The 17,935-nt window shown below is 46.6% G+C and overlaps 2 non-coding genes across 2 annotated transcripts; both read left to right on the top strand.

Annotated features, from left to right (window-relative positions):
- The first annotated feature begins 904 nt into the window (after positions 1–904).
- On the top strand, positions 905–977 carry trnak-cuu. The gene has a single exon. It is a non-coding gene; the product is annotated as a tRNA-Lys (tRNA).
- A 1,410-nt stretch (positions 978–2,387) lies between these two features.
- Positions 2,388–2,460, top strand: trnak-cuu. Its single transcript has one exon. It is a non-coding gene; the product is annotated as a tRNA-Lys (tRNA).
- The last annotated feature ends 15,475 nt before the right edge of the window (positions 2,461–17,935 follow it).

Here is a 17,935-nt window from a genome sequence, read left to right as displayed (position 1 = left end):
TCCGCTGGTGGTAAAAATAAAACTGCTGGAGGAGCTCAGCGGGTTAGGTAAACATCTGTGGATGGGAATGGACAGTTGGCGTTTCGAGTTGAGATGTTTCCTTTACACTGAAAGAGTGAATGGAAGACTGGCGGTCCCAGGTAGCTAATTTGATCATTCATTTGCATTTTTACATAAATTCAGGCCATAACGATTGTGCCAACTCATGTAACTGTAAAGAAAACGAGTTGTTGGATGAACTCACGGGGGCAGGCAGCATCCGTGGAAAGCAATGGATAGACATTTTGTGTTGGGACCATTCTTCGGTCATAGTCTTGGAGTATTACAGAGAGGAAACAGGCCCTTCGGCCCAACTTGCCCACACCGGCCAACATGTCCCAGCTACACTAGTCCCACCTTCCATATCCCTCCAAACCTGTCCTATCCATGTACTTAACTGTTTCTTAAATGTTGCGAGAGTCCCTGCCTCAACTGCCTTCTCTGGCAGTTCATTCCATACATCCTCAGTCTGTAGTTGGAAGATACATGGACACATTGTATTTATTTGGAGTTGTTTGCTAGTCATTTGCAATCTCTTGTTTCTCCACTCTGTTTGCAGAAAATAAACAGCCCACAAGCAGGTAGACACAAAATGCTGGAGTAACTCAGCAGCATCTCTGGAGAGAAGGAATTCCTTACAATGGCGTCTTGCGCTTCTTATGCTTTTTGTGCGTAGTGGTGGAAAGGTAGGTGGAAATAGGGCGTGACATGAAGGATCTTTCCTTGACCCCATCTGTGTGGTTGTACCTCTACTCTCTACATCAGCCTTAAAGCCACTCGGATTTTCCAAACAAATGTAGTCAAAGCCTGGGCTCAGATCAAACCTGCTTAGGCTATTGACAGGAGAGAATTACAAGGCAATACAGCCTGGCTAGCTCAGTCGGTAGAGCATGAGACTCTTAATCTCAGGGTCGTGGGTTCGAGCCCCACGTTGGGCGACCCTTTCTTTGTCCCGCTGAGTTACTCCTGAATTTTGTGTCTACCTTCGATTTAAACCAGCATCTGCAGTTCTTTCCTACACAATCCACAAGCGGTCCGGAGAAATTGTGCAGAAAGACTCTCTAATGTCTGTACACTCAGCCGATATGAGACAACGGTCCTCGATTTTTCTAGGAGAGTTATAAATCCATGCAGAGGACAAGAGATTGAAAAGAGGAATTGGCCCAAGCCCAGGATTCATGCTAACCACCATCTTCCACACTATATTTCCATTCATTCACTGGTGATAAATCATGTGGCAAAGTAATTTACAGTGCCAATCCCCCTACACCAAGGAAGTGATAGATAGCAACATTATTTTGCAAGTGGTTGACTGATGCCTCCACTTGCAGTTTCCAGCCTTTTAAAAGATGCCAAAGACATAAAAGGTGAGAGTGAGGATGACCTTTAATATAATCCTCAGTGCATAATTTGTGACACTGTCAAATTCCTAATCTTCTTTCAACTCTACCCATAAGGTCATACAGTACATCACCACTGTGTTAAATCTAAATTCTCCAAAATATGTCAGATGAATCAATGAGTCTCGTTCGAAGCCTGGAGATCCTTGGGGACGATGTTTTATCCCACCGCTTGGCCACTTCCCTATTATTCAGTCCAAACACCTGCGCACATCACAAGAGCGCAGCGCAGTATTGCAATCACCGGGGACCGAGCCGACAGTACGCAGGAAAATATTGTTGGTGGGGTAAAGGCAAGAGCTGCATATATCTTGCATTGATAGATGGCTTTACAATATTTTATTATTCTCTGTGTGGTCTTCATATCGAGTCCACATCACAAGATTAGAAATTGCTCACTTCCCGGCATCTGCTTACAATGGCGTCTTGTGCTTCTTGTGTTTCTTGTGCATAGTGGTGGGGGAAACAGGGATGCCCTTTCCTTGACCCCCTCTGTGTGGTAGAACCACTACTCTCTGGATCCGCCTTAAAGCCACTCGGATTTTCCAAAAAATTGTAATCAAAGCCTGGGTTCAGATCAAACTTGCTTAAGCTATTGTGTTTAAGAAGGAACTGCAGATGCTGGAAAATCGAAGGTACACAAAATTGCTGGAGAAACTCAGCGGGTGCAGCAGCACCTATGGAGCGAAGGAAATAGGCAACGTTTCGGGCCGAAACCCTTATGCAGACTGGGGGGGGCGGGGAGAAGAAAGGAAAAAGGAGGAGGAGGAGCCCGAGGGCTGAGGGAGAGATAGGAAGGGGAGGAGACAGCAAGGGCTAACAAAATTGGGAGAATTCAATGTTCATGCCCCCAGGATGCAGACTCCCCAAGCAGAATATGAGGTGCTGTTCCTCCAATTTCTAGTTCCTGCTTAAGCTATTGACAGGAGAGAATTATGAGGCAATACAGCCTGGCTAGCTCAGTCGGTAGAGCATGAGACTCTTAATCTCAGGGTCGTGGGTTCGAGCCCCACGTTGGGCGACCCTTTCTTTGGCACCAAAATATGGCAACGGGTGGAAGAATTTCATTGAGCTGTGCATATGCGACAATAATGAAAATTGAACCACTTTATTGACTTTAAGGTCCTCTACAGCCAATGAAACATGTTTACATTATTGATTCCATCACCATTAGTATTCTACGGTTTCTGAGTCACATTTTGCATGTAATTGCTTTAGAATGACAGAATTCTGACGCCTAAAATGTACACTGCAGCAAGCCCTCTCAAACAACAATTCCACTATGATGATCAACCAGTTTTAAGTGAGATTTATCGAGGGAAAAATATTGGCACATTACCAGAGAGAACTCTAATATCTTTCTTCAGAATAATGCAGATCTTCTGAAGAAGGACACAAAATGCTGGAGTAACTCAGCGATTCAGGCAGCATCTTTGGGGAAAAGTTATAGGTGAAGAAGGATCTCGATCCAAAACAATACCTATTCCTTTTCTCCAGAGATCCTGCCTGACCCGCCTAGTTACTCCAGCATTTTATGTCTATCTTCGGTGTAAACCAGCACCTGCAGTTCCTTCTTACCCATCTTCAAATGGAGTGTCAAATGGGATAGTCAAGGACAGAGTTAAAGGGAAAGAGAATAAAGGGATAGTTAATGACCCCAGAATTAACGGGAAGGAAAGCTCACAAAGGGATAGGAGAGTATGGCCAAATGTAATAGGTGAGGTGTGAAAGGTGAGATGCGTAAGGAATTAAAAGTATTGTATATGAATGCGCGAAGTATAAGAAGTAAAGTAGATGAGCTTGAGGCTCAGTTAGAGGTTGGTAGATATGACATTATGGGGATTACTGAGACGTGGCTGCAGGAGGATCGGGCCTGGGAACTTAATATTCAGGGTTATACATCCTATAGAAAGGACAGGCAGGTGGGCAGAGGAGGGGGGGGTAGCTCTGCTGGTGAGGGATGGAATTCAGTCCCTTGCGAGGAAAGACATAGGGACTGACGAGGTAGAGTCACTAATTGGTGTTATCTACAGACCCCCAAATAGTAGCCCGGATGTAGGGTGTAAGTTGCAGCAGGAGTTAAAACTGCCATGTAACAAAGGTAATGCCACTGTGGTGATGGGGGATTTCAATATGCAGGTAGACTGGGAAAATCAGGTTGGTTCAGGACCCCAAGAAAGGGAGTTTGTAGAATGCCTCCGAGATGGATTCTTAGAGCAGCTTGTAATGGAGCCGACCAGAGAAAAGACAATTCTGGATTTAGTGTTGTCCAATGAACCAGATATGATAAGAGAACTCGAGGTAAAGGAACCGCTTGGAGGTAGTGATCATAATATGATTAGTTTTAACCTGCAATTTGAGAAGGAGAAGGGTAAATCGGAAGTGGCAGTGATGCAGTTGAACAAAGGGGACTATGAAGGCATGAGAGAGGAGCTGGCCAAGGTAGACTGGAAAGGGATCCTAGCAGGAATGATGGTGGAACAGCAATGGCAGGAATTTCTGGGCATAATCTGGAAGACGCAGGATCATTTCATTCCAAAAAGGAAGAAAGATTCTAAGGGGAGCAGGAGGCAACCGTGGCTGACAAGAGAAGTTAGGGATAGAATAAAACTAAAAGAAAAGATGTGTAACACAGCAAAGAGTAGCCGGAAGCCAGAGGATTGGGAAACTTTCATAGGACAACAGAAGGAAACAAAACAGGCAAACCGGGCTGAAAAGATGAAGTACGAGGGGAAGCTGGCCAGGAATATAAAGAAAGACAGTAAAAGCTTCTTTTGTTATGTTAAGGGAAAAAGAATAGCAAAGTCAAATGTCGGTCCCTTGAAGGCAAACACGGGTGAAATTATTATGGGGAACAAGGAAATGGCAGAAGAGTTGAACAGGTACTTCGGATCTGTCTTCACTAAGGAAGACACAAACAGTCTCCCAGATGTACTGGGGGACAGAGGATCTAAGGGGGTAGAGGAACTGAAAGAAATTTTCATTAGGCGAGAAATAGTATTGGGTAGGCTAATGGGACTGAAGGATGATAAATCCCCTGGGCCTGATGGTCTGCATCCCAGGGTCCTCAGGGAGGTGGCTCTAGAAATAGTGGACACATTGGTGATCATTTTCCAATGTTCAATAGATTCAGGATCAGTTCCTGTGGATTGGAGGATAGCTAATGTTATCCCACTTTTCAAGAAAGGAGCGAGAGAGAAAACGGGGAATTACAGACCAGTTAGCCTGACTTCGGTGGTGGGAAAGATGCTGGAGTCAATTATTAAAGAGGTAATAATGGGGCATTTGGATAGCAGTAAAAGGATTAGTCCAAGTCAACATGGATTTATGAAAGGGAAATCATGCTTGACTAATCTTCTGGAATTTTTTGAGGATGTGACAAGTAAAATGGATGAAGTGGTGCCAGTGGATGTAGTGTATCTAGACTTTCAGAAAGCCTTTGATAAGGTCCCGTACGGGAGACTGGTGACTAAAATTAGAGCACATGGTATTGGGGGTAGGGTGTTGACATGGATAGAAAATTGGTTGGCAGACAGGAAGAAAAGAGTAGGAGTGAACGGGTCCTTTTCAGAATGGCAGGCAGTGGCGAGTGGAGTGCCGCAAGGCTCGGTGTTGGGGCCGCAACTGTTTACCATATATATTAATGATTTCGAAGAGGGAATTAGGAGCAACACTAGCAAGTTTGCGGATGACACAAAGCTGGGTGGCAGTGCGAACTGTGAAGAGGATGTTAGGAGGTTGCAGGGTGACCTGGACAGGTTGAGTGAGTGGGCAGATGCGTGGCAGATGCAGTATAATATAGACAAATGTGAGGTTATCCACTTTGGCAGCAAAAACAAGGGGGCAGATTATTATCTCAATGGGGTTAGGTTAGGTAAGGGGGAGGTGCAACGAGACCTGGGCGTCCTTGTACACCGGTCACTGAAAGTTGGTGTGCAGATACAGCAGGCAGTGAAGAAAGCTAATGGAATGTTGGCTTCATATCAAGAGGATTTCAGTATAGGAGTATAGAGGTTCTTCTGCAGTTGTATAGGGCTCTGGTGAGACCACATCTGGAGTATTGTGTGCAGTTTTAGTCTCCTAATTTGAGGAATGACATCTTTGTGATTGAGGCAGTGCAGCATAGGTTCACGAGATTGATCCCTGGGATGGCGGGACTGTCATATGAGGAAAGATTGAAAAGACTAGGCTTGTATTCACTGGAGTTTAGAAGGATGAGGAGGGATCTTATAGAAACATATAAAATTATAAAAGGACTGGACAAGCTAGATGCAGGAAAAATGTTCCCAATGTTGGGCGAGTCTAGAACCAGGGGCCACAGTCTTAGAATAAAGGGGAAGCCATTTAAGACTGAGGTGAGAAAAACTTTTACCAGAGAGTTGTGAATTTGTGGAATTCCCTGCACAGAGGGCAGTGGAGGCCAAGTCACTGGATGGATTTAAGAGCAAGTTAGATAGAGCTCTAGGGACTAGTGGAATCAAGAGATATGGGGAGAAGACAGGCACGGATTATTGATTGGGGACGATCAGCCATGATCGCAATGAATGGCAGTGCTGGCTCGAAGGGCCGAATGGGCTCCTCCTGCACCTATTTTCTATGTTTCTATGTTCTAAAGAAGTGTCTCAACATGAAATGGCACCTGTTCATTTCCCTCCACAGATGTGGCCTGACCTGCTGAGTTCCTACAGCAGTATGTTTTTTGCACTAAATTCCTGTATTTGTAATCTCTTCTGTCTTTAGTGGGACCATTTATGTCCACTTGAGCAAGGACTGAGTTTTAGCAACTCATCTGAAAGATGGCATCTCGGATAGTACCGTAGTCCCTTAGTATCCTCAGTGGCCAACCCTGAAGTTAGCTGCACCCTTCCTTTTTATCACTTTTCCTGTATGTTTGCACTTTCTATTAATTCATAGTCATAATCTATATTTTACCACTTTATTATTTATTTAATCATCCTTTGCTGATTTTCTTTTAGAAAATTCCCAATTTCTGGTTTGTAACCATGGCTGCAACATGTTCCATCTACAAATGCATCTACATTTTGCAAATGCCTTGTGGCGTAGTACTATATTAAACGTGCTGCATCGTTCCGTAATCGCTAAAGTATTAATATAGATATGGTTCCAAAAGAAATGTCTTGTAACTTCAGATGCTCGTTCCCTCTCAGATGTTGCTGCCTTTCCATGTGTAGCAGCCAGGAGTTCCTCATCCATGCATTGAAAAAAAATCAATTTATATCATCAGTATATGTATTTATGTTTAATACTATTCATTACAGAGTGAGAATTAAATCTAAGAGTATATTGGTTCTACCCGATGAAGCATATTAAAACAATTATGATATTAAGATTCCTCTATAAATTCCTCTGACTTAATCTATTTATGATGGTCTGTGTACCATTATCTATTTATCCTGGCACTTCACAATATATCTTTTAATGTTTTATTCACACTTGGAAGTTATTCTTCTTTCAACACACTGTGCAGAATTGTATAACGTGAATTTGTGTTGTTTTCATTGATGGCTGAGTGGTGTCATGATGCATGTCGAGGTCTTGGCTGAAACACGGTGCTTTCTCACAGCTGTGATCTACAGAAGTACATACACCGAGGCACGACATTACCTGCTTGTGGCGCAGCGGTAGTGTTGCTGCCTTACTGAGCCAGAGAACCAATCTAAATCCTGACTACGGATGCTGTCTGTACGGAGTTTGCACGTTCTCCCCGTGAACTGCGTGGGCTTACTCCGAGATCTTCAGTTTCCTCTCACACTCCAAAGACGTACAGGTTTGTAGGTTAATTGGCTTGGTATAAATGTTAAATTGTCCCTAGTATGTGTAGGATAGTGTTATTGTGCGGGGATCGCTGGTCGAACTCGATGGGCCGAAGGGCCTGTTTCCCTAAAACTAAAACTAAAACATGCAGCAACTGTGGAGTCATTTTGTGGTGAAGTTGTTCTTCTGGTAACCAGTTCATAGATAAAAAGGATAATTATTCAGTGTTCTAGTTTACATCAATGGAACTGATGTAGAGGAAAAGGCCATGTGTGAAAGACTACTTAATTCTACTAGTGAGAGAAAAAAAAATCAAATGAAAAATCACAGTTACAGCTAAAACCATTGTGTTCCTGCTGTGGAGAATAGCATCCCTGAGGATCAATAGGCTCCAATAGGTTTTATTGATCAGTTTGACACGTTCTAGAGAATTGAGAAGTAACACGCAGTGTGTGACCTACGGAGGAGTCAACAGATGATCTGGAGTGTGACTGTGCCAAAGAAAATACACTGTGATTGCATTTAAGGTCATTGTTACTCTCAGATTTTTGGCTTTTTATTTCAGACTCCAGAAATAAAAATGTATGGGCATCAATCAACATTTGCAAATAAATTTTTCAAGTCACCTCTGCGTTGACTCAACGAACAGGGAATTGTGCGTTTAAGTGTATGTAGTGCCAAGTTCGACATCGTTCACCTGCACACTAATGACAGCACTCACCCAGAAGGGAATTTCTTATACTTAAGAAGACTATTGCAAAAATAAAAGTAACACAATAGCAAATCAGAAACTAAATTTTTCAAAGAAAGGTAAAAGGAAAGCCCACATTGTGTTGGTGACAAAGAAGAATCAAAAGAATCAAATACACAGGACAAGATGTTAAGAAGTCCCTTGTGCCAATAGGTGGGGAGCATTTCACGACATTCGTTGATTGTTGAGAGTGGTAGACGCTCAACATCTGTGGGGGGGGGGGCGGGGGAGTGGATACGCATATCTTGGCCTGGGTAACCTTCAGGACAGTTGGGCACAGGACACATCATCAGTAGTGTACCCTTGCATCACTGGGTGTTTCGGCCTTTTATCACTATACACCCTCCACAAGGGCGGCCCGCTGCAGGATGATCAGCCCTCAGCGCGTGTCCCGTGTCAAACCGTCCCAAAGATTCACCCTGAAATACTTGGGGCCCAGCATGGGTCTTTCCGCTTGAGCCAAATCCACTGGCTGCTTCTTTCAGCCGCCTCTGAGAGTGATCTTATGGTCTTCCGCAGAGCCTGACCGTGGATTCCAAGCTCCTTCAGCAGTCTGATGGTAGATGACGCAACAAATCCTCTGCATCCCACTTCAACTGGATAGACTTTGGTGTTCCAGCCACGCTGCGTTGCCTCTGCTGCAAGCTCTGAGTAACGCAGCTTCTTACGCTCATAGGCCTCCTCAACAGAGTTCTCCCATGGAACTGTGAGCTCTATGATGTAAGCAGTCTTCTGTGAAGGGGACCAGAACACCAAGTCTGGCCTGAGGTTGGTGGAAGCAATTTCAGGTGGAAAAACTAGTTGTCGGCCGATGTCCGCCAGCATCCTCCAGTCGCGGGCCCTGCATAGGTTTCCTTCTTCTGATCTGGTGGAAGGATGTTTAGATGTTTTCTGTCCTTCTCGGACAAAGGTTGTTGCCCTTAGGGGGAGGTGGTTGCTTGCTCTCGGAGGCAAGGAGTTGGTCGCACACCGCCTGTTCTCAAGGGCTGATGCCAGGCTTTTTAGTACCTGATTATGCCGCCACGTGTATCTCCCTTGCGTGAGGCTGGTCTTGCAGCCTACCATGATGTGTTTGAGGGTCGCTGGAGTTGGACAGAGGGCACAGGTTGGATCCTCGCCGTACCACTGATGGAGGTTCTTTGGTGATGGAAGCACGTCATAAGTCGCTCTGATGATGAAGCTGATCTTGCTTGCTTCCATTTCCCATAGTTCTTTCCAGCTGATCTTCCTCCGCTCCACACCTTCCCACTGCATCCATTGCCCCTGTTTGGCAAGAGAGACCGCCTTTGCACTTCTTGCGGCCTCCTCTTGTCGCCGCACCTCCTCGACCACCAATGTCCTCCGCTCTGATGTTGTGGCCTTTCGCCAAGTTGGTTTACTTGTCGTAAGGCCAAAGCCTCCTCTTCCCTGCTGGACTTGCCCCACGATGTCTTTGTATCTCAGGGCTGATGAAGCTTGCTGTACTGCATCAGATGGCGTCCACTTCCGGCCAGTTACTAGGGGCGGCGCAACAGCACTGATGGTCTTGTCTCTAGAGTCCCTCAGTGTCATCTGAAGTCTTACTTTAGAACACTTGTATTCCTCTGTTAGACTAGTGAGAGGTAGTTCCAGGACCCCTTTGCCATATAGGCCGATGTTAGTTAGACATCGTGGGACCCCGAGCCATTTCTTCGCGTATGAAGTTATGGTTCGCTCCATCTTCTCCACAGTTGTTATTGGGGCTTCATAAATGGTCAGTGGCCACATTGTCCGAGGAAGGAGTCCAAACTGTAGGCACCAGAGCTTCAGTTTCCCAGGCAGTAGGGTCTGATTGATGTTCTCCAGGCCATTGACAATTTCTTGCCTTAGTTGTTCCACCTGCTCTTTATCCTTGAGACTTGCATTGTACCATCTGCCCAGGCTTTTAACTGGCTGTTCAGACACTGTTGGTATAGGGTCGTCACCGATACAGAACCTTGTGTCTCTAAGCACCCCCTTGACTATGGAGATGCTTCGAGATTTACATGGTTTGATCTTCATTCGGGCCCACTTGATGTTCTCCTGCAGCTTTCCAAGTAGCCGCTTGGTGCATGCTGCAGTAGTGGTTAGTGTGGTCATGTCGTCCATGTATGCCCTGATGGGTGGCAGACGGAGCCCAGCCCTGGTTCGTTCACCGCCCACCACCCATTTTGAGGCCCTGATGATGACTTCCATGGCCATTGTAAAGGCCAAGGGTGAGACTGTGCAGCCTGCCATGATGCCTACTTCCAAGCGCTGCCATGTTGTACTGAAGTCAGCTGTTGTGAAGCACAGCTGCAGGTCTTGGAAATAGCTCTTGACCAGTGTGGTGATGAGCTCTGGTACATGGAAAAAGGCAAAAGATTCCCAAAGGAGTTCATGGGGAACTGAACCAAATGCATTGGCCAGATCGAGGAAGATCACATGTAGGTCTCTCTTCTCCTTCTTAGCTGCTTGGATCTGGTGCCAGATCATGCTTGTATGCTCCAAGCAGCCCGAAAATCCTGGAATTCCTGCTTTCTGTACAGATGTATCAATGTACTTGTTTGTTACCAGATAGGTGGACAGCCTTTGTGATACAATGCTGAAAAAGATTTTTCCCTCGACGTTGAGGAGACATATTGGCCGGTATTGGCTGATGTCTGACGCATCCTTTTCTTTAGGTATTAGCACGCCGCCGGCCCTTCGCCACGCCTTAGGTATTGTTTGCTTCTTCCACACCACCCTCATGAGCTTCCATAGAAAGCGTAACACATCCGGTGCGTTCTTGTAGAGCTTGTATGGTACTCCTTTTGGCCCCGGAGCTGATGCTGCTCTTGCTCGCCGGACAGTGTTCTCTACCTCTTTCCATCTTGGAGGGCTGGTGTCCAGGTTGAATTCAGGTGGTTGAATAGGCGGGATGTCATGTGGGATGACTAACTGCTCATGCCTTTTCGTGTCTTGGTGGGCCTTTTCCAGGTGTTCCTCCAATTCCCGTTTTGATGTTTTCAAAGTTCCACTTTTTTCCTTTGCGAAGAGGTCTTTGATGAACTTGAAAGGGTCTTTGTAGAACCGTGTTCTTGTGTGTTCTTTCTTCCTGCGAAGTTTCCTCAAGTTCTCTGCTTTTCGCAAGGTTGCCAATCGGCTCTTGATGTCCTCTTGGAGTAGCATGAGACATTCTCTCTCTGCCTCAGTTGCTTTTTTCCATTGCTTTTTCAACTGTCTCCTCTCTCTGATTAGCCTCTCGATCTCCTGCTGCCTCCTGGACTTGATTGGTGTTGGTAATTTCTTTCCACCTCTCCCTTTACTCACCCCAAACCGTTCTTCTCCATAGCTGTAGATTGTGTTGCCCATCCTTTCAAGCTTTTCCACTGCTGTGCCCGCTTGTTGCTCCAAGATATGTATAAGGTCACTGTTGACCGTCTCCCACTCTTTCTTTTCAACAGCTTTGGGCCATTTCACTCCAGGTTTGTGCCCTTTGATCTTTCCCTCCAATGGAGGTCTTTGTCGTTGTTGCGTGGGCTCCTCCACTGGCATTTCTGTGCTTGTATCACCCTCTTCAGTGACATGGGTGCTGATGCTCTGCGAACTTTGGTTTGAGTCCTGTCGCTGTGCTTCACTCGACTGATTTGACTGGTTGCTTCGTAAGAAGTACTGGTCAATGCGAGGCCCATGTCTCTGCTCTCTCAAGCACTTTTTCCTCCCTTGGTGGATCTTCAAGCCCTTCACTGATGTAATTTTCTCCCAACCACAAATGCACACCTGAAGTTTGTGTCCCGCAGCTGTTGTGGATGTCTCATGTGCCATGCTCTCCTTGTCCGTAGTCGTTTCCGTTCCTGGGTCTGTAACCGTGTTATCAATCGGTGAGCCATCTTCCGCCCCCGCTCTCGCAGGCTCTAGGGGTATTCTCTTTAATTTACTTTTAGTAGCATTTAGCGGGTGTCTCCAACTAACTGAAACAGCGTTGGGGACTGCTATCATGGGTAGCTAGCCCATGACGGCCCCAGTGGGGTCTGTTCCCTCCTGTCAGCTGTCTCTCCAAGCTGTCACGTGGACTTTCCCATGTTGTCAGCTGTCCTTTCACAGCAGTCACTGGACGAGTCCAGATTATCAGAATCAAATACACAGGACAAGATGTTAAGAAGTCCCTTGTGCCAATAGGTGGGGAGCATTTCACGACATTCGTTGATTGTTGAGAGTGGTAGACGCTCAACATCTGTGGGGGGGGGGGGCGGGGGAGTGGATACGCATATCTTGGCCTGGGTAACCTTCAGGACAGTTGGGCACAGGACACATCATCAGTAGTGTACCCTTGCATCACTGGGTGTTTCGGCCTTTTATCACTATACACCCTCCACAAGGGCGGCCCGCTGCAGGATGATCAGCCCTCAGCGCGTGTCCCGTGTCAAACCGTCCCAAAGATTCACCCTGAAATACTTGGGGCCCAGCATGGGTCTTTCCGCTTGAGCCAAATCCACCGGCTGCTTCTTTCAGCCGCCTCTGAGAGTGATCTTATGGTCTTCCGCAGAGCCTGACCGTGGATTCCAAGCTCCTTCAGCAGTCTGATGGTAGATGACGCAACAAATCCTCTGCATCCCACTTCAACTGGATAGACTTTGGTGTTCCAGCCACGCTGCGTTGCCTCTGCTGCAAGCTCTGAGTAACGCAGCTTCTTACGCTCATAGGCCTCCTCAACAGAGTTCTCCCATGGAACTGTGAGCTCTATGATGTAAGCAGTCTTCTGTGAAGGGGACCAGAACACCAAGTCTGGCCTGAGGTTGGTGGAAGCAATTTCAGGTGGAAAAACTAGTTGTCGGCCGATGTCCGCCAGCATCCTCCAGTCGCGGGCCCTGCATAGGTTTCCTTCTTCTGATCTGGTGGAAGGATGTTTAGATGTTTTCTGTCCTTCTCGGACAAAGGTTGTTGCCCTTAGGGGGAGGTGGTTGCTTGCTCTCGGAGGCAAGGAGTTGGTCGCACACCGCCTGTTCTCAAGGGCTGATGCCAGGCTTTTTAGTACCTGATTATGCCGCCACGTGTATCTCCCTTGCGTGAGGCTGGTCTTGCAGCCTACCATGATGTGTTTGAGGGTCGCTGGAGTTGGGCAGAGGGCACAGGTTGGATCCTCGCCGTACCACTGATGGAGGTTCTTTGGTGATGGAAGCACGTCATAAGTCGCTCTGATGATGAAGCTGATCTTGCTTGCTTCCATTTCCCATAGTTCTTTCCAGCTGATCTTCCTCCGCTCCACACCTTCCCACTGCATCCATTGCCCCTGTTTGGCAAGAGAGACCGCCTTTGCACTTCTTGCGGCCTCCTCTTGTCGCCGCACCTCCTCGACCACCAATGTCCTCCGCTCTGATGTTGTGGCCTTTCGCCAAGTTGGTTTACTTGTCGTAAGGCCAAAGCCTCCTCTTCCCTGCTGGACTTGCCCCACGATGTCTTTGTATCTCAGGGCTGATGAAGCTTGCTGTACTGCATCAGATGGCGTCCACTTCCGGCCAGTTACTAGGGGCGGCGCAACAGCACTGATGGTCTTGTCTCTAGAGTCCCTCAGTGTCATCTGAAGTCTTACTTTAGAACACTTGTATTCCTCTGTTAGACTAGTGAGAGGTAGTTCCAGGACCCCTTTGCCATATAGGCCGATGTTAGTTAGACATCGTGGGACCCCGAGCCATTTCTTCGCGTATGAAGTTATGGTTCGCTCCATCTTCTCCACAGTTGTTATTGGGGCTTCATAAATGGTCAGTGGCCACATTGTCCGAGGAAGGAGTCCAAACTGTAGGCACCAGAGCTTCAGTTTCCCAGGCAGTAGGGTCTGATTGATGTTCTCCAGGCCATTGACAATTTCTTGCCTTAGTTGTTCCACCTGCTCTTTATCCTTGAGACTTGCATTGTACCATCTGCCCAGGCTTTTAACTGGCTGTTCAGACACTGTTGGTATAGGGTCGTCACCGATACAGAACCTTGTGTCTCTAAGCATTAAAGTAATGAAAATAACACTGTAAAAGCACTAATTATATATGATTTACTTTGCTGTTGGAACATCCATGCGAGTAAAACTGTATAATTATTGTCCTCCTGTGTATAATGGTACTTGGGAAAGGACGGGCATGTTTTACTGCTACATAAACTGTACTCGGGATTTCCCAATGGATCACAATCTTGCCAGCAACTACTGCCAGAAGGAACAATGTTCTGAATGCTATTGTTAAATGAACGGAGAGCTTGGTGAATTCCTGATATTTTCGGAGCAGTCAATTGATTATAATGCTATGTTGGATCTATCTCAGTTAATATCAACAACAAATTATTTGTCCCAATTAACCAATTATATATTTAGAATTATTTAGTCAACAGTGATTTTAAAGCCTATTCTTATGAATAGGGTGTAGTGATATCAGCTACAATCGACAAAGTGGGAGAGTCTAGGACAAGAGGTCATAGCCTCAGAATTAAAGGACGTTCTTTTAGGAAGGAGATGAGGACAAATTCCTTTAGTCAGTGGGTGGTGAACCTGTGGAATTCTTCGCCACAGAAGCATGTGGAGGCCAAGCCAGTGGATATTTGTAAGGCAGAGATAGATAGATTCTTGAATAGTACAAGTGTTAGAGGTTATGGGGAGAAGGCAGGAGAATGGGGTTAGGAGGGAGAGATAGATCAGCCATGATTGAATGGCAGAGTAGATTTGATGGGCCGAATGGCCTAATTCTAAGTAATTGAGTAATTTAGTGAAGATAAATAGATAATAATAGTGTTACTAATGTTCCATGCTACTAGCCAATGGGAAAGAACTCATCATCAATGGGAAAGCATTGATGATGGCTATGTCCTCAGAGTAGAAAAGTGTACGTATAAAGGTGTTCCTTAATGACAATTTATATTGATAAGAACCATTAAGAATTGGATTCAAATTGGTTTAAAACTAAAAATGCTCACTGAGTTTGCAGAGAACGTAATATAGTAATGAATTAGATTGGAAGAACATTCTCATCACATATACAGTCTGTCATCAGACCAATTTGAAATAAACAGCTTGCAATGAAAATATCAGCCCGTTTTAACTTGCAATTACTGATAAAGGAGAAGTTCAGTGTAAAGTTAAATAGCCCAAAGTTTGAAAACTCTATTCCCAACTTTCACGGCACCTGCCATTTATTTTCCTGCAATGCAGGTACTTTTGGATTTAAATTGTAAAAGTACAAAATCAGCATTTTCAGTTTATCTTGCACGTTTCCCAGTTACTATTAAAGGCTCATTTGGCGTAGATCTAATCAGTGGTTATAAGAAAACTACTATAGCTGAGAGAAATGGATACGAGGCCACAACAGCAGGGTGCAGTAATTGATTTAATCTATTCCCATCTGGCACACCATTAGTTTAATGGCAAACACAATGGTTCAGGAATAAATTCTTTGTGGATCCAGGTCTGAGATTCATTTATTGGATCCTTAAACCTGAAATCTTCACTTGAACACTGTTGCTGATTTTCTGCATTGCTGTTCGTGAAATGTGGCGTAAGACCATTTGATCCTGTTGGCAAGTTCTGAAAAGAAATCAGAAGTTATGCTTGACTTTTCTAAATTGCCAAACAGTCGATTTTCCTGGCAATTGAATTTAAATAAGTTCATTTAAGAAACACTATGAAAGAGTTTTATTGAACCACTTCAGATAGTGTTCAGGTTTTGTCCTCGTCTTTCATATGACTCACACTCAGACATTCAATCTGCTGAAGATAGACACAAAACGCTGGAGTAACTCAGCGGGACAGAGAGCATCTTTTCTGGAGAGAAGGAATGGGTGATGTTTCGGGTCAAGACCCATCATTCAATCTGCTGAACCACTTCATGGCTAATAAATGTATCCAGCAAGAAATCTTATTGTAAAAATATGAAATATGAAATTTGATATGAAATACTCCCACTCATGGCTATAATATGGATCATCTTGCTTCTTGGGACGACAGATGGCACAATGGGCTAAGTGTTCGGCTGGCAACCGGAAGGTAGCTGGTTCGAATCCCGCTTGGAGTGCATACTGTCGTTGTGTCCTTGGGCAAGACACTTCACCCACCTTTGCCTGTGTGTGTGGATGTAATTATGTGAAGCACTTTGGGGTCAATGCAAGTTGACTAAAAATGTGCTATATAAATAAAGAAATTAAATTTTTAAATTTTTCTTCCACTTTTGGAACAAGTGGCCATGTTATCCTGACCTGTGCGGATTCCGTTGAGTCTTATCCACTGACTTCAGGGCTGGTTGCCCACCACCCCCCCCCCCCCCCCCCCCACCACACATCGCCTCGTCCCCAGTCCACCCACCTACCTTCCTCCGTCCCCAACCCCCACCCCTGCCGGGTGTTCACCAACCCCCCCGACCTTCCCCTCTCCCACACCGAACGGTCTGTCCTCAGCAGAGGTCTTACCTTTGTTCCCCTCCGTCCCCACCTCAATGAGTTCCGCGCCCACCATGACTTGGAGCGCTTCTACCGTCGCCTCCGCCTCACAGCGCACTTCCACGGGAAGGAGTCCTCGCCCCCCAATGATGACCCCTTTTCCCGTCTCCAACGCACCCCCTCCTCGTGGAACCCCCCTCGTGACCTCCCGGCTTTGGAACTCTTTATCCAGAACTGCCGCCGCGACGTCAACCGCCTCAACTTCTCCACTCCCCTGTCTCACTCTAATCTCACCCCCTCTGAACGCACTGCCATTGAATCACCCCGCAAAAACCCAGATTAGGTCATCAAACCAGCCGACAAGGGAGGTGCCGTGGTAGTCTGGCACGTCGATCACTACAAAGCTGAGGCCACGCGCCAACTCTCTGACACCTCCTCTACTTACCCCTGGACCATGACCCCACTGACGAGCACCAGGCCACCATCTCTAGCACCATCACCGACTTCATCAACTCCCACGCCCTGCCCGACCGAGCCTCCAACCTCATCGTTCCCCAGCCCCACACGGCCCGATTTTACCTTCTCCCCAAAATCCACAAACCTAACTGTCCCGGTAGACCCATTGTCTCTGCCTGTTCGTGCCCCACCGAACTCATCTCCACATACCTTGACTCCATCCTATCCCCCTTGGTCAAATCCCTCCCTACCTATTTTCAAGACACCTCAGACACTCTCCGCCGCCTCCGGGCATTCCACTCTCTAGGCCCTCACCCCCTCATCTTCACCATGGACGTCCAGTCACTCTACACCTCCATCCTCCACCAGGATGGTCTCAAAGCCCTCCGGTTCTTCCTCGACCAGAGGAGCAACCCAGCCACTGACACCCTCCTCCGCCTAGCGGAGCTGGTCCTTACCCTCAATAATTTCACGTTTGACTCCTCCCATTTCCTCCAAACACAAGGCGTAGCTATGGGCACCCGCATGGGCCCCAGCTATGCCTGCCTCTTTGTCGGGTACGTCAAACAATCCATGTTCAATACGTACCAGGGTCCCATCCAAGACCTCTATCTCCGTTACATCAACGACTGCTTTGGGTCCACCTCCTGCACCTACACACAACTGACTGACTTCATCCACTTCACCATCAACTTCCATCCGGCACTCAAATACACCTGGACTATTTCCGACACTTCCCTACCATTTCTAGACCTCACCATCTCCATCGCAGGGGACAGACTTCTGACCGACATCCACTATAAACCCACTGACTCCCATGGCTATCTGGACTACACTTCTTCCCACCCTGCTTCCTGTAAGGACTCCATCCCCTACTCCCAATTCCTCCGTCTACGCCGCATCTGCTCCCAGGATGAGGTGTTTCACACCAGGGCATCTGAAATGTCCTCGTTCTTCAGGGAACGGGGGTTCCCCTCCTACACCATAGATGAGGCTCGCACCAGGGTCTCTTCCATACCCCGCAACACTGCTCTCTCTCCCCATCCCCGCACTCGCAACAAGGGCAGAGTCCCCCTAGTCCTCACCTTTCACCCCACCAGCCGGCAAATACAACACATAATCCTCCGTCATTTCCGCCACCTCCAAC

The sequence above is a fragment of the Amblyraja radiata genome, chromosome 9 (genome assembly GCF_010909765.2).
Source record: "Amblyraja radiata isolate CabotCenter1 chromosome 9, sAmbRad1.1.pri, whole genome shotgun sequence".
NCBI classification, from domain to species: domain Eukaryota; kingdom Metazoa; phylum Chordata; class Chondrichthyes; order Rajiformes; family Rajidae; genus Amblyraja; species Amblyraja radiata.
Note: the sequence above shows the minus strand (reverse complement) of the source record. Positions and strands in the feature narration are given on the sequence as shown.